A 13218-nucleotide genomic window follows, 5' to 3' on the forward strand; every position below is an offset into this window, starting at 1 on the left:
CAGAAGCCCTACCCGTCTTTCAGCCATCACAGAGGCATGGGCAAGGGCTCCCAAACCAGGAGCTGTTGAAAGAGACCTCCTCTCCTGTCCTAGTAATCCCAATCCCAACCTCTGCTCCCAGTTCCTGCAACCAGATGCAGCACAGCCTCCCCCTGCTGACAGGAGCTGGAAGTAGGAGAAGCCCAGGCTTCGCTGTGGCTGTGAGTCCAGGGAAGGCCTGACTTTGGCCTTCACCCATCAAGGTGCCCTGCAAAGACCCCACGGTTTGGTGTCAAGCCAGTGCCACTGCCAGCCTCAGTGCTCCTCTGTACAATGGGAATAAAATACTTGGCCACCAAGGAGGTTGGTGAAGATTCATAGAGAAGAATGCACAGGAATGACCCAGCACAGAGTAGGCCTTCAGCAAATGTCCTTTTCCTTCCCCACACCTGAGCTTGGCTTTCTGGCCTATCCCAAAGGCCCTTCATGTCTTCCTTTTGCCTCCCTTCCCAGCCATTTCTCTTCTGCCTCCGTAGCAGACTTCCTGGGGGCCTCAGGGGAGATGAGCTCACGGCTGTTGCCTGCTCTGGCTCAACACACCTCCTGAGGAGTCTTCCCAGGGCTTCCAGGTAGACCCCAGGGAAGCCAAACAGAGACAAACAGCCTTTCCCAGGAGTGCCTGACATCCACGCGGAGCAGCAATTCCAGTCTAATCCCCCTTCATTTCTCCCACTTTCCTGTTCTAAGAGCCACACAGCCTTTATGTCTATGGGTGGGAATTTATGCCCCCAGCTTTGCTGTGCAACTTCAGATAAGTAGCACACCCTCTCTGAGCCTCAGCTTCCTCCCTAAGTATGGGGGCAAGCAGGTGTGCCCTACGGCTGCAAAAAAACGTAACTCTAAGTCATTTATTTTCCCTCAGCAGCTCCAGGCCTTGGCCCTCTTATCCGAGGGTTCTGCACAGAGGCAGGAAGGTACAGAGATCTCTTTGGGACCCCCTTGTGTCCTGCCCTTGTGCTAGTGGCCAGGAGCTATTGCCACCTCTGCTTCCCAGCAGACTTTACAGAGAGGCAAACATGAATAATAAACAAGCCCACTTAGAGGAATCGCTCTTCACTGCCAGAGCAGCAGCATCTGGGGGCTGGGGGCTGGGGGCCAGAGGCTGGGGGCCAGGCCAGTGCAAGCAGCTCCAGGAAGGAGCTCCTTCACCAGAAACTGGGAGCTGGCTGCTTCCTGCCACAAGGGCTGGGTCAGTGCCCCTGCAGATGCCTGCCCAGGGCCCCTCTGCTATTTTCAGCTCTCTCCGTAGGCCAGTGGGGGAGACCTTGGCAGCATCCCAGACCCCATCACCATGCCAGGTCCGGCCTGAAGCTGAGCGGCCCACACAGAGTCCCAGGAGGCAGGAGGCATTTCCTGCCTGCCTTCTCAGCCATCCCCTGGCTTCCTGGGTTAGGCCGAAACATAAATAGGGTCACCAAAGATTCAGAGAACTGCCCCACCCAGCCAGGCTGTCTCTTTGCTGTCTCTCTTCCCACCGGTCCTTCACACTTGGCTTACACAACCCATCCACCTCTCAGGTCTTTCCACCCCTAAACAGCCTTCCTCAACTACCCCAAGCCCACTCTAACCTCCTTCCTCCTCTTTACTATTAAGCAACTGTGTGTCAGGAGTCTTTATTCACTGGCTGATCCTCACACTGATCCTGGTGTTCCCATTCCTATTTCAGAGAAGATAAAGCCAAGGTTTAGCATGAGCTTCCGGGATTTTAACTGAGAGCCATTGTTCTTCATCCTTTCCACAAACATTGATTGAGGGCCTCCTCCACGCCAGGTGCTGTGCCAGGTGTGGGAAATACATATCAGAGAACTTAGAATCTGGAGGAAGAAACAATTCAAACCATCATGCAAAGAAATGTGGAATTACCCCTCGGACAAGTGCTAGGAAGGATCATGGGGCTGGTAGGTGGAGGCCCAGGCTGGTCTTAGGAGTCAGGAAGGCTTCCCGTAGGATGTGACATTTGACCTACAACCAGAAGGCTGGATAGACATTAATTTTTAGGAGTAGGGGCTCCAGAGAGAAGGAATAGCACATGCAAAGGCCCTGCAGTGAGGGAAAGGAGAGAAAGCCCATGCAGTCAGAGCACAAGGAGAGAGGATTGAAGATGGGGCGGCAGGTGGCATGGGGTCAGGACAACAGGTTCTAGAGGTCTTGTAAGGAGCTGGGAGTTTAGCCTGGTGGCTCTGGACTGTCCCTGGAGATGTGAAGCAGAGGACAGCATCCTATAGCTCCCCCAGCTGCTTCCCAACCTGCCACTCAGCACCCCACACCCAAGGACCTTTCCTAACCCTTTTCTCTTTATTTTAAATATTTTTTGAAGTTTATTCATTTTTGAGAGAGAGAGAGAGAGAGTGTGTGTGTGTGTGTGTGTGTGTGTGAGCAGGGGAGGGGCAGAGAGAGAGAGGGAGACAGAATCTGAAGCAGGCTTCAGGCTCTGAGCTGTCAGCACAGAGCCCGACGTGGGGCTCGAACTCATGAACTGTGAGATCATGACCTGAACCAAAGTTGGACACTTAACCGACTGAGTCACCCGGATGCCCTTCCAACCCTTTTTTCTAATGCCCAGACCCTAGCACTGGGTAGGGCATGTTGGGGACGCAGACTTGACAGTGACCTGGTGGCATGGTGAGGGAAACAGAAGACCTTGGCTCAGGCTCCACTTAGACTCTAGGTAAATAACTCAGGGCAATGCCTGCCCCTCCCTGTCCCCCATAACTGTAAAGCAATGACAGGACTGGTCCTTTCTGCCATCTCTGGTTGATTCTGGCCACAGCCTGTAACTAGGGAATAGAAAAAATAAAACAATGAAAATGACCCCACCAGAGCCAGATTCTAGGTCCTAGAGCCCCCAGGCCCAAGGATCCAATTCAGCTCTTATGGCCAACAGGGACTCCCAGACATCTGATGGGGGGAAGTGGGTGAGGGCCCAGGTGGGAGTTGGGGGAAGAGGAAAGCCCCTTGGAATGTCCATCTGGGAATGTCTGGGGAAGGTAGGCTCGGGGATGGAGGAGGGATGAGAGGGCACTAGGCCAGCAGCAGGCCCCAGGCTGAACTGGATCCTTGGGCCTTTGGTTTTCCCATCTGTAAAAGCGTAGAATTCTTTATTCCTCATGTCTCCCTATGTAGGAGAGAGGACAAAGGAAGCTGGAGGGTCCAACTAGTCTACCAGGGGCACTGATCCTCTACCAAGCATCCTCTTGGGACCCTGAGATCAACACCCCTGGGAGACATAGACACAAGCGGCAAGAGTGGTGGGCAGACAGGCGACCCCGCCTGTTACTGAGAGATGGGATTAGAGTTGCAGTTTGGGAGGCCAGTGGAGTGGGGAGAGTTTAGGGACCTGGGAGTGTACGCAGCTATGGCGTCGGGGAGGAGGGGATGTCAGACCTGCCATTCAGCTCCCATTCACGGAAGGTGTACTCTGTGACAGGCCCATGGGGCCCTGTCCTCAGGAAGTGCGCAGGCTGTGGGCAGACCAGCACGTGAACAGCCACATCCACAGAAGAAGGCCAAGGTTCCAAGTTCTGGTTAGGGTGGGGGGTTAAAGGCTGGCAGGGTCATAGAACCAAGAGTCAGGAGCCCCTGGAGTCTGGCCTTGAGCCTCAGAGGTGAGGGGGACCCCACTGCATTCACCGGGGCTGGCATCAGCCTGATCTGACTCTCCCCAGATGGCCATGGAATGGCTGCCCTTAAAGGAGCATAGGAATTCACAGAGGGGTGGGGGCTAGGGAAGGAGAAATGTGGGGGTGGGGTGGAAGGGTACAACCGGGTCTGGGTCACCTCTGATTCCTCGGCACCCACCATACCCACCAGCCCAGGCCTGGCCACTGCAGGGGTTCAGGGAGTATGTGCTGGCCACACGGATGGTGTTTGAATGCAGGGAGGGAGGGAGAACTGCAGAAAAATAAGAAAGCACCCACACTGTCAAGGGGGTGTAATGCTGGGAGGCGCCAGGACAGGGGATCAGGTCTGGTCACCAAGGTCCTTGAATGTCATGGAAGAATGATGGAACTTTGAAGGTTTCCTCGCCTTCACATCCTGACATTCACCAAGCCCTCCAAGATAGGGCTTGGTTGAGTGTCAGGATGTGAAGGCAAAAGGAAAGGAGGGAGTTCCCAAAGCCTTTTCAACAGAATGACTGCGGCTTATTGTACACTGACTCCTGCTGGGTTCACAACCTTGTTCCAGGGGACCCTCACCCCAACCTCCCCCGACTGCAGTGTTGGGGAGGCACCCCAATGCCCTACCCAGACCCCTTTCTGGCTGAAACACTCCTCCCTGCTGCTGGAAGGCTGTCAAGGTTGGCAGGCCACAGATGAGTAGCTTCCCCTCGGCTGAAGCGAGAGGCCCCTCACCCAGGGCTTGCCCTTCCACAGGCAGCTGTATCCAACATCTGGTCAAAGCTGGGGATAAAGGCCCGACACTCTCACCCCAACTCAGGTCAACCCCTCAGACAGCTCAGGCCCAGAGATGCCCATGGATCTGCACTGTGAAGGTGTCACAGTCCAACTTCTCCCTCTGCCCACTCTGTTTCCTCACTCCCTCCCCGCCGTGGGTGTTGATCCCAATAAACTTGCATGCTCCTCTCCTTTCACACACTGGTATTATCATTCCCATTTTACCCAGAAGAAAATGGAGGCTCAGAGATGTTAAGTGACTTGCCCATGGTTGCCCAATGATAAGTGGTAGGTAGATCAAGGCCTGGGTGGAGAGGTCAGGGACCCTGGCTGGTTGGGGATTGGAGATGAGTCCATCCCTAGGGAAGGCCAGTCCAGACCATAAGCCAGGGGGCACCTATTCCATCTGTCTCTCTCTCCCCATTCCACAGATGCGGAAACTGAAATCAGTCAATGATGGCCCCATGAATATTCCCTAGGGTCCTGCCTCCCAGCCCAATGTGAGTGTTTCCTCTAGACTAGAGTGATGTTCTTTTCCTGCCTTCCCCCCATTGCAAGCCCAGCGCCAGGTCTCAGGCTTGGGGACATAGTTGGGTTGACCCCCACCGGATTTCCCAAGGTGGGAATGAGGTGCCTATAGCTCCTAAGCCCATCCCAGAGACCTCTGCAACAGCCTGAGCTGCCCAGGCCTGGCCTGGAGTTGGGCTCAACTGGACCAGGCAGGCAGGCAGGCATCTGACTGGCACAGCAGAGCAAACAGACGGGAAGGAAATCAATTTGAGTGTTTGATTAATTTTAATTTTTAATTTGCACGGAGAGTAATGCACCCCATTTGACACTGCATATTCACTGCGAGTTGCTGGCACTTAGCATTGCTGCCACCGCTGCAGCTTGCTGTGCCCAGCGGCTCCCTGCCCTTCTGTCAGGCAAGCCAGCCCCTTTGAATGGCAGACTGGTCTTCTCCAGACCCACGGGGAACGGTCCCCTCCAGGGACTTCCATCCCTTCTGCCCAGGAGGAAAGTGTCTGGTAAGTGCCCTCTGTGCCAAAGATGAGCTCCCTATTTGGTCGGGGCCCGGTTGGGCAAGGTCTATTCCAAAGTCAGGGTGCACTGATGGACTTTTGGGCATAGTGACAGACCAGTTTGGGGGCCAAGGGAGATTCTGTATGCCCCTGAGCTCAAAGGTGCTAAGTAGTTATACATGCCACCTACATTCAAGAGCAATCCGTACCTAGAGTCAGATCTGTGTTAAAACTAGGACATTCCCAGCTCTTGTGTTCTTTGACTTCAAGGGTCAGAACTCTGTTGTCTTTTCATTCATCTGGAATTTGACCACACATGGGTTGGGGAAAATAGGTCTGAATTGAGAGAGACTAAGTCCATTGCATTGTCTAGCTGCTGGCTCCCCCTCTTCCCTGACCAGGCCTCATGCCCTGACAGCATTATCCTATGGGGTGGATTAAGAACAGAGACCATGGAGTAAGGCACACCTGGTTGGAATCTTGGCTCTGCGACTATCTGTGTGACTTCAAGCAAGTCACATCATCTTCTTGGACGTGGCCTTCAAGGACCCTTCTGACTCTGCTTCCGTCCTGTTCCCCTTCGGACCTCACCCTCATGATATCTATAGGACATAATATTCAATTTCTTCCTCCAGGAGGCTCTCCCTGATTAAGCCTTCTGCTTTCCCCTACCACTAATATTCCCAGCTGCTGGCCCTGCCCTGAACATGAGCCCTCTCTGACCCTTTCTTGGCCCTCAGTAGCTCAAGTGAGCACCACACACTCTGCCTGGGGTGGTGTGCTAGAGAGAACATGGGCCTTGATACAGATAACCCTGGTTCAAATCCAATCTCGCCTCCATGTTGGCTTAGCTTAGGCCCATCCCTTAAATATCTCAAGTCCAATGGATCCAAAAATGAATTCATCATCCCTCCCCATAGCCACTCTTGCCTCTTTTTCTCCCTTCTCTCAATAAACAACACCCCAATCAACCAATTGCTCAAGCCGGGAGTTCTAGGAACCACTGAGACTCCTCCCTCTGCTTCATTCCTCAAATCCTATTCTACCTCAGGTCCTCTGTCCCCACCTTCTACATATTCTCTAATAGACAGGTAAAGCAGGGAGAGGGATTCTCTGTGGTATTTACTGCATGAAAGGGCTGGGAAAGCCTCAGAGAACAGCCAGTCCTATCGTCCCATTTTACAGATGAAGACACTGAAGTCCAAAGAGGGACAAAGACCTGCCCTGAGTCCGAAGGTGAGTTCCCCATAGCAGAGCCACATTGAGAAGCCAGTTCTCCTCTGTGGCCCAGATGGGTATCTCAGATGGGTATCTCAGAGAGATCATAGTCCAGGCCAGACCCTGTGATAGTGACAGAAGGGAATCTGAAGCCCTTGAAGTCCTGGCCCTACCCCCACCCTAGTCCCAGAGAAGCTGCAGGGGAGGAGTGAGGGGATGAGGCTGTGTTCAAATTCCCAGACAGAATGAATAATCCACTAATGAGAACTCATGACAACCAGACATCACTTCATGTTGACTCGGCAGCCGGGCCCCTGGATGTCCCTCTTGGACATGACCACAAGAGCAAAACAAAAGGAGCCTTAGCCATGAGTGGAGTCAGTGGCCATTTTCTGTGTCCTCCCCGCCCCCTCCCATCACCTCTACTCAACTCACAGTACCTGAAATTCCACCATTGTGCCTAGCTCAAATGCAAACTAATGCATTCTTGGAAGAGCTGGTACCAGGATGGGATAGAGGGCGGGAAGAGGAGCCATCTCAGCTAGGGGCTCTGGAGAGGGAACTTAGGATGGACAGGGCTGGTCATCTTTTATTGAGTCAGTTCCACACGCTGGGCACTTTGTGAAGTACTTTACAAACTTCTTCCCCGCAGCTTCAAGACCCCCCTCCCTGTGACCCAAGCATCACTGAACCCGTCCAGCATTCAGTTTACTCTCCTGTAAAACAAAATTAGTTATAATAGCTACCTCTATAGGCAGTTGAGTGATTAAATAAGAAAAGATGTGTAAAGTGCTTCCCACATTGCCAAACACAAAGTAGATGCTAATTAAAAGCTAATTATAAATGAGACAACCTATGTGATAAGACCTAGAACCCACCCAGTTCACACTTGTCAAATCTGAGCTGTTAACAGGATAAATGTTTCACCACTTGCTATTGGAATGGGGCAGAGCTGGAGGTGGAGGGTGGTATCTGCCCAGGGCTATGGGACAAAGGAGCTGTTTAGAAATCCAGGGCATTTCTGCTAAGGCAAAGCCTAGAGAAGGGGTGAGCCTACAAGAAATGGGCCACAAAAGACCAGCACCTCTCTTATCTTTTAAAAGCCTCTCTCTGGGGGCGCCTGGGTGTCTCAGTCAGTTAAGCATCCAACTTCGGCACAGGTCATGATCTCACAGCCTGTGGGTTCGAGCCCCACATCAGATTCTGTGCTGTCAGAGCAGAGCCTGCTTTGGATCCTCTGTCTCCCTCTCTCTCTCTCTCTCTCTGCCCCTCCCCCTCCACTCATTCACGCACACATGCGTGCACTCACTCTGTCTCTCTGTCAGAAATAAACATAAAAATAATAAAAATAAAATAAAAGCCTCTCTCTGAGGTTTGGGCCTGGATGGGCTGATTCCAGAGATGCCCACATCCTCTGGATTGAACCAAGCCAGGAAGTCCATAAGAAGTAAGAACTTCATCCGTCAGGAGGGAGAGGGGAGTGGCAGAGACCCAAAATGAAACAGAGACATCAGGAAGACAGCCATGTGACAGCCACTACTACAAAGCCCTTACAGCGCCTGTGCTTGGTCTTTACCTACATTTTCTCATTTCATCCTCTGAATAACCATGTTAAGTGTGTCGTTATAGCCAGACACGGATGAGTCTCTAATAGTCGAATAATGACTTGCCCAAGGTCATTGCCCATAAGCCCCAGAGCCAAGATTTGAGTCTAGACCTTGCTGGCTGCTCAAGACCATGCTTGAAACCTCTATGAAGAAGGAGCAGGGAGAGAGCTGGTGCCAGAACCGAACCTCCCCTCAGAGTTCCAGAGCCCCTAGGCTAGGGCACTTGGTCCTCCCAGTTCCCAAACCAGTGCTTCCTAGACACTCCAACAGCTTACAAGCCCAGGAAACATTTGCCTCTTCCAAGTCTGACCCTATAAGCAAGACTGGGGATACCATGGGTGGAACCTGGCCATGCATCAGACCTGAGGCAGAAATGCTTGGGTTTTAAAATAATAACATTTTACTGTACTAACCACATGCCAAACATTCCCTTCAGTGCTTTATATATTATATTTAATTCTCATAACACCCTATAAAGTAGGTGCTTTATCATACCCCTTTTACAGATAAGGAAACTGAAGAATGGAGAAGTTAGGCAGTGTGCCCAAATTCGCACAGCCTGGGAGAGGCAGAGCCAAGATTCAGTTTCAAACAGTGAGGTTGCAGAGGTCATGACTATAACCATTCACCACATTGCCCATCAAAACAGCCAACTACTGCCCTCAAGCCCAGAGCCACCCAGGGTGCTGGGGGTAGGATTCAACTTACAATACTCCTATTTTCATATGCTTTTTAGAGTGCAGAAAGTGACACCTGTGTCTTTGCAGACTCAGCACAGAGAGGCAAGCTGGACTGCCCCTACTTTTGCTTCTGTTCTGAAGGACACGGTCCCAGGCAGTCAGGCCACATGGAAACACGAAACCACTGACTTACTAAATTACTTGGGTAAGTCATGTCCCCAGGGCCCTAGGCCCAGGTCCCATGCGTATGATGACTTGGCAGGATGAACCTGTTCTGAAAAACCCAACTCCTCATTCCACGCACCCTCCTTGTTCAGAGCACTCTCCAGGGTCCTGAAATACCTCTCCTGCGTACGGATGGGCAGGGCGTCTGTAGACCCCAAAGCTTAGTTCTCTGAACACGTTCTTTAAAACCAGACAGGTAAATCAACATTTTAGACATGGACTATTATCATAAACACACACAGGAGCTATTTCTTAGATTCACCACCACCACCACCACCACCAAGGAGAATCCTTTTGTGAAGTTCATGAAATAATGCACCTGTCCCTCTTCTCTGTTGGTGGCTCTGTTCCCATCTGAATTTTCACGTAAAGGCTGTGCCACACTGAGGTGAGCTGGGCTATATAGCCCTGGAATTGGGGTAAGTGTGGCAGGAGGTATATAGCCCAGGTGCTCAGTAAATGTCATTAATTGCCATTATCACTACAATTATCTCCCCTGAGCAGCCCCTCTCCTGTGGGACCCAGATGTTCACCCCCAGCTTGTGGCTCCAGAAAGCACATCCAATGAGACGGCAGCGGTCTCCATTGCTATGCCTGAAAGATGGAAGCATTAAGGAGAAGGAGGAGAGAGGCCCTCCTTTCAAAGGCTACTCAGATCCTCCCTCTCCTAAACCGCCCCCACTGATGGACTTGGTATATCCCTGTCCTACCTGTGCTTGCAAGTTAAAAACTGGGTACAGTGTCTTCCTCAGTCTTCATACCCACCCTTCACAAGTTCTGAAGGGGCAACCTCATGAGTTAACTCCAGTTGGTTATGGAGCCATCTGTTACCTCTACATCCTGCTTCTCTGGGCCCCTGAGACTCTATATCTCAGTCAAGAACCAGGCAACAAGATTCTAGTGATTGAAGAAGGCAGGGACCCTCCCCATTCAAGGAAGGGGCCCAACTCATGAGGAAAGAGCTGTGTCCCAACTACAACGGTAGAGGATAGGGAAAGAGAAGGAGCTACCCCTTTTTCTTTTGCTTCCCCCTCCCACATTCTCCCAGTTATCCCAGTCCAGAAGGGGCAAAGTCTCAAGGAAGAAGCCCCTTACTCTTGTCAGCACATCCAGCCCCAGCCAGGCACAGGACCCCGTTACTCAGGCTCCACTAAAGAGCAACAATGCAGGCTCCACTGCTAGGCCTGAGGACCCTCAACTCCTCTTTTCAGCAAACACTTATTAAGTACTTCCTGTGTGCCTGACCTGTGTCAGGAAATTATCTTACACTTAATCCCATTGGATCCTTGTGACAGCCCATGGAAGTAGGTATTTTACAGGTGAGGAAACTTAGCCCAGAGAGGTTAAGTTATTTTCCCAAGGTCACACAGCTGAAGACAGGTGGATCAAGAACTCCCTTTTCCAGTCTGATGAGAGTGGCTCTCCTGGCCCTGCCTCAAATGGTTGATCCCACAGGGCTGGCCGCAGCACAAACCTCTGCCTGAGTACAAGGGAGTCTCACTGAGGGAGTAAGGAAGAAATGAATATCTGGACTAGCTTACACCTGCTCTGGAAGAACCTTCCCAGCTGGCTCCCTGGGTCTTGAAAGGATATGCCATGTGGGCAATGGTCAAGGCAATGGAGGAGGATGAAAAGCAGTCACAACCAAGGCTCAACTTCTTACTTGCTCCCTGCCTGGCAGAAAATCAGGCTCCCAGAGCACAGCTGGGCTGAGGGGCAGGGAACAGAGAGGAGGTGTGCACTGAGGGGTCCAGGAGGCAGCTGTGCCCTCCTCCCCTACCTGAATAGAGGCCACTCATTTGTCTGGGTCACTGGGGAAGACCCCATCTGAAATGTCAGCCTTTTCTGAAAGGGCCAGGGGTCACTTCACCCAGGGGTCAGGTAACCAGAAATAAGCCTGCTGATTTTTCAAGAGAAGCCAAAAGCCAGTCTTTCCTCAGAAACTGTCCATTTTTTAAATGTTCAATTTTTCAAAAGCAGTCCATGGACCAAACATTTGCCATCTCTGGCTTATGCCCTTAGATATGCTCCCAATGTGGACCCAGAAGTTTACAGGTCACAGAGACCCTGCCCATCTTCCCTCATCTGAGCCTCAGGGATCAGGAGTCCCTTTTTATAGATGCAGAAACTGAGGCTCAGAGAGGACAGAGTCTTTGGTGAGGCCAGGCCCTGACCTCAGGCCAGGCCTCCTCCTCCTGCCCCAGGTCAGTGAACTGACCCCTCAATACACCCAGATAACATAGCAGGCCCTTCTATGAGAAGAAACCTGGCTCCACCCAGAAGGGACTAGCCTGAGCACAGAGGAGGATCCGAGGCTGCTCAGAGGAACAAGGCCCAAGAGCCTGGGGCAGAGGGGGGCACTGATTTTATTCACCCCTCTATCCTTTCTGGGCCCTTTTGATTGACATCCTTTGTGGGAGCAGCACCCTCCACCTAGGGCCCAGAAGAAGTAAAACTAGGTAGCTTGTGGGCTGCCAGCAGCCCTGATAGTGGGAACTCTGACGGATTGAGTTGGATTTTCTTCATTTGGAGGTGATGCTGGCTCTGCTGTGTGTTAATCTCATCAATATTTTCATCAAGAAGTCGCTGCATTGGATGGTGTGGGGACTGGATGGGGATAGGGCTCAGGGGCCTGAGTGTGCAGGGAACTAGAGCCCAGGACCCAAGACACCAGGCTTCTCATGGGAAGACTGCAGGGAGGTGAGAAAATCTACAAGTCCAAGGCAAGGAGGCACCAACCAATATCCTTTCTTGGCATTTAACACACATACACATGTGTGCTCAAGGCATGTGCATGGAAGCACCAGCATATGCGCACATGGTGGGTATACAGGCAGATATACATGGACACATTCTCATATACATCCCAAGCCTTTGTTCACACAGTGCTCCCCACCTCCCCTTTTCTCTGAATTCCCCATGTCATATTTTGGGGGTCCCTTCCAACCCTAGCCTATGGAGCCAGAGAGGAGCATCTGGACCATTACTGGGGGGGGGGGGGTTGGAGGGCGGGTAATACTGACTCCCAACACTCTGCATGACCCTGAGTATGTGTGAGCGAGAGAAGAAAGGGGTCCTAGAGCAGGGTGGCTCGTAAGGATCAGGACAGTGCCAGGACTGGCAGAGGGGCAGGGAGGTGTCCCAACGCTGCCAGGACGGGAGTGCTGAGACTGCCAGCAGGGGACTGAGGAGAGCACCCCCTCCGGAGAAAAGGACGCCAAAGCTGAGTCTGAAAACCCTTCCTTCGGCGCCCCCTCCTGGAAGTTCTCCAGGACTGCCCTGGGCAGAGTGCTCCGTCCTCCTGAGTTCCAGGAGTTCTGATGGTGGGCAGAACCAACTGGACACTGCTCTCAGGAAATCTTAAATCCATCTTCCGCCCCCCCAACCCCCCTCCCCGCACCCAACCTCCTGGATGAGCTCCAGACCCAGGATTGGACTTTTAAAACCCAAACCCTTCTGTGGTGGGGAGTAGCCTTCAGCAACTAGCAACGGCGTGACTAAATCAAGTGTGATTGGTCAGTTCCAGCTCAGAGGAGGGAAGGCGTGAGCTGATTGGCTGGCGATGTTTATAAAGGGAAGAAACCAGCGACCTCGAGGTAGCAGTCCCTATAAAGGGAGATAGTAGTGCTTGGATGAACTCCCTTCCGAAGCTCAGAATTGCCCCCCTCTCCCAGGCAAGCCAAAGAGGACCACTCCCGGTGGAGTTTCAGCCGTCCCAGCAGATCCCAACCTTGGTGTTCTCAGGCAGAGGGGCCCAACTTAGCTTATGGGGAGGCAGAAATACTTGTAATAGAGTAAATATTTTTGGTACCCAGAGAGTTAAGCCTGGATTAACCAGAACAAACCTATAAGCATTCCCCAGAGGGTCCCAGCTCCTGTATACCCAGACAAGTTCCTGGAAGGTTGTCTGAAAGTTTCCAAGCTGAATGGGCTTTGGGGATGAAGTAGCTCAGTTCCCATTACACAGATGAGGAAACTGAGGCCCAGAGGAAGCAAGGAAGAGAAGGGGAGGGAAGGACTGGGACCCTGTTCT

Source organism: Panthera tigris, chromosome B3 (assembly GCF_018350195.1).
Source record: "Panthera tigris isolate Pti1 chromosome B3, P.tigris_Pti1_mat1.1, whole genome shotgun sequence".
Classification (NCBI taxonomy): Eukaryota; Metazoa; Chordata; class Mammalia; order Carnivora; family Felidae; genus Panthera; species Panthera tigris.